We start from the raw sequence: 4,030 nt of genomic DNA, 5'->3' as shown, positions 1-4,030 counted from the left end.
CAGCCCTGCGTTCAAGGTTTGTTTCTGACTAATGCTTTGTGTGTTGCATGGGTTAGCTTGCAGGTTAGCCGACTTCTGATAATACTAACCATAGTGAGTGTGTTTGAATGTGATTGGGTTCTTAGATTGCTATTTCCTTTGGATAGTAGTGATGTGCGAGCCTCACTGCTCCATTTACACTGCTTCTGGTTTTATTGGCGCGTGACTGCCCACCCGTTTGTGACGTCATCGGCAGGGCAGGTCAACGTGGGTCTAAAAGGAAGGTGGAAGGTGGAAGGTGCAGATTGGGGGCACGTGGGTCCGGGTCGGATCAAGGTCGAGTCTTTCTCAAACCATACATCACTTTTGGGTAAGTACTTATCTGACTAATTATCAGTCTTTGTGCAGACACATTAATAGCGCATTTGAAAGTATGATGACTATCCAGGCAGCACTTTATTGGGAAAACAGAACCTGTTTCAGACCTAAGCATTTTATGTGTTAGGTTTCAGGCAGTGCTGTTCTAAATAAATAAATGAGACATATAGGATAAATGAAAAAAACCCTAATTTTGTAGGCAATCATAAGTAATAGATGATGTTGCTTTTACATGGTGCTAAAAATGTATATTATCTTTAAAAATAGCCCCTTTATTGGAGCTCCCTATAGTCTCTGGTCCCTCTCTGTGTTTCAAATGAGGGGTGGGCGTGTCCTAACGGTCCCTGCCAGAAGCACAGTAGGAGGGGGACAGCCAATCACAGCCCTGCAGTCACACAAGCACAGACAGGCTTCAGTTCCCTATCAGGTCCTCCTAGCTGCTGATCAGTTCCTGTCCTACAGTGCAGTGAGCTGCCGGCTCCCCTGCTCAGCCTGGGAATTCAGGGAGCAGTAAGTGGAAGAGAAGGGAGAGATTATTAGGGTTTTTGCAGAAATATTCAATAAAAGAGCCTGAAACACTACTTTTTTTTTTTTTTAAGCACAATTCTTCTATATCTAAATGACTATAATGCACTGGTACATTCTTATTTTTTCACATAAAATGTCTCCTTTAAAAGTGGACCACTACAGCTTGCTAGCTGCACCATCTAATTTACAGGTGAATCTAGAGGTGAAAGACTGCACATTATTGCATAAAAACTTGGTTCGTCTTGGCTTTTTTCTCATCTGCCTGCCAACTGAGTGGGAGAGGATTATCAGGTAAATTCTCGCCAGAAATTTTTCTTTTCTTTGGTTTGAAATCTTAGACACTGTACAGTGAGGTTTTTTTTTCCCCATTATAAATTGTTATATTTTGCTAGCAATTTATTATCTGCTACAACAGATGCGTGGGAATAGAAGTAATAAAATAAGTTTAATCTAGGCTAAGGTTCTTTTCAGCAATTCTTTTCATGTAAAATAAAAAAAAATGTGGTTCTTTTATTTTGCTACACATATGTCTGCCCAAGGTATGGAAGAAAGAAGAAAATTGCTCTGTGGTGCTCACTGAGAACCCTGGGCCAGTGCAGTTTTCTATTAACAGAGCAGCTGCCATGGGTTTCGAGTAATTACAATCAAAATTGGTAATTGGCACATTTGGCACCCCCCCCCCCCCCGTAATTTAGACTTTCCTTCTTCTTCAATCAGTACAGAGTGTCCCATATCAGTGTATCATCTTTCTTATCTATGCCAAAGAATTTCTAAATATGCCATAAATACCTTTTTTCATAATATAAACAGTTGTGTTAAGAATAATGGCAGTCTGACATCGCTTACCAGATTAATCACTATTTTTGGTCCTAATTATATTTATACATGGCAAATAATTTACTAGTAGGTGTAGTAGAATTATATAAAACCCAACAGACCCAACAGTCATGACATGCATGCTACTGATTCTGTGTAACTGAACCATTAACTGGGATTTGTTCAAAATAATTGTGTGGAGTTAAATTAGTAAGGTCATTTATTCTGTGAAAAACAGGTGTCAATTACAGCCCTTATTTAAGGCGGAAAAGCAGCAAATATTGTGCATGCTGGCTATAGTGCATTTGTCTCTGAAAATCTGAGTAAAATGGGTTGTTCTAGATATTGTTCAGAAGAACAGAGTACTTTGATTAAAACATTTATCTGAGAGGGGAAAACATATAGAAGTTCAGAAAATGATAAACTGCTCAGCTAAAATGACCTCAAATACTTAAAAATGGCAACCAAAACCTGAGATTCCTGGAAGATAACTGATGTTATAGAGTGGCCAGCCCTTAATCCAATACAAATTTTGTAGGGTGACATAAAAAATGCTGTTTCTGATGCAAAACCAAGAAATGCAGAATTGTGGAATTTAACAGGTGCCAGAAGTTGGTCGACTCCATGCAACACAGATGTGCAGCAGTTCTCAGAAACAGTGCTTATACAACTAAATATTAGTTCAGTGATTCAAAGGAAAGTAAAATCTTGAAACATTTTTCAGTTCATACAGTGAATGTTTGAGTTTGTAAAGAAGAATGCATACACAGCCTAATATTCCCTTTTCTTCACTTTCTGAAATAACACAAATTTGATACATTTTCTTGTTTTGATTTGGAGTAGAATGTGCAGTGTTCCCAATGCATTTGCGTGTATGGAAATAAAAGCTATTATAAGGATTTTGAGATTTATTTGCTTTTTTTAACACACTGCTATTATTCTGAACACAACTGTATATCTACAGCAGGTAAAATAAGTCCTAAAACATCGTTTTTCTCAGTAAATATATTTCTAATTGGGCTATTGACATTAAATTTACACGAGATGTCGGTAACAACAAGTAATTCACACATACAAAGAACTCAAATTAAGTCCATAAATTAAAGTTTTGTGTAATAAAGTGGAACGACAAAGGGAATAAGTATTTAAATAAGTATTTAATAAGGAATAAGTATTTTAAGTATTTTCTTCATGAAGACATGAAGAAAGGAGGTGCAAAAATGCATGGAAAGCCAAGAAACCTGCTGAAATCTGTCATTAATTTGCACTGATACGGGCAAGATTGCTTTGTAAATACTATCAGCTGGTTTAGTCCTAATTGATGCACTATAAAAAAGTTTCTCATTACCAGGATATCACATGAGAAGCATTTCATGATGGGTAAAAGCAAAGAGCTCTCTCAAGACCTTTGCAACCATATTGTTGCAAAACATAATGATGGCATTGGTTAAAGACGTATTTCTAAGATTCTAAATGTTCCAGTGAGCACCGATGGGGAGAATATAGTCTGGTCAGATTAGACCAATATTGAACTCTTTGGATGTCATTGCACACACCATGTTTAAAAGAGAAATGGCATTGCACATCACCCCAAAAACACCATATCAACAGAAAAGTTTGGGGTGAGACCCTCATGGTGTTGGGCTGTTTTCAGTATATGGTACTGGCAGACTTCATATAATTGAAGGAAGGATGAATGAAGAAATTTACCAGGACATTCTTGATAAGAATCTGCTGCCATCTACCAGGATGCTGACAACGAAATGAAGGTGGACAAATGATGAGCAAGACAATGATCCCAAACACAGAGCCAACAAAACTCTGTACTGGTTTCACAGAAAGTAAATAAAGCTGCTAGAATGGGCAAATCAATTCCCCAACTTGAATCCAACTGAAAATCTATGCAAAGAACTGAAGATCAGAGTTCATAGAGAAGGCTCCCCCAAACCTTCAAGATTTGATTAATTCCTACTGCTTCAAGATCATAAATTCCTACTCTTGTGGACCACTTTGATCATGATTTATCAACTGTAAACTTTGTGACTCAAATTCCCAGTGAGCCATGCACCATTGTCAGCCTGCGTGACATTCCAATACTTTTTCTTACAACAATGCCTTCTGTTAAATTAACTTAGTTAATAGATAAGTCTTGTACCCAGAAAGCAACATAACATTTTTATATGGTTCCTGTTTTAAACCATGGAAAATCCCCACATACCAGTAACTAAAGGTCACACCTTGAGCAAAGAAAATTTAAAAGAGGCAGGCCCTCTAACCCTAAAAAAATTCCCAAAAAGATTAACATAATTTACTCAATCCTGAATGCAAC

This window comes from Xenopus laevis, chromosome 2S, assembly GCF_017654675.1.
Source record: "Xenopus laevis strain J_2021 chromosome 2S, Xenopus_laevis_v10.1, whole genome shotgun sequence".
Lineage (NCBI taxonomy): Eukaryota > Metazoa > Chordata > Amphibia > Anura > Pipidae > Xenopus > Xenopus laevis.
The sequence above is the reverse complement of the archived record's forward strand: the minus strand, read 5'-3'. Positions refer to the sequence as shown.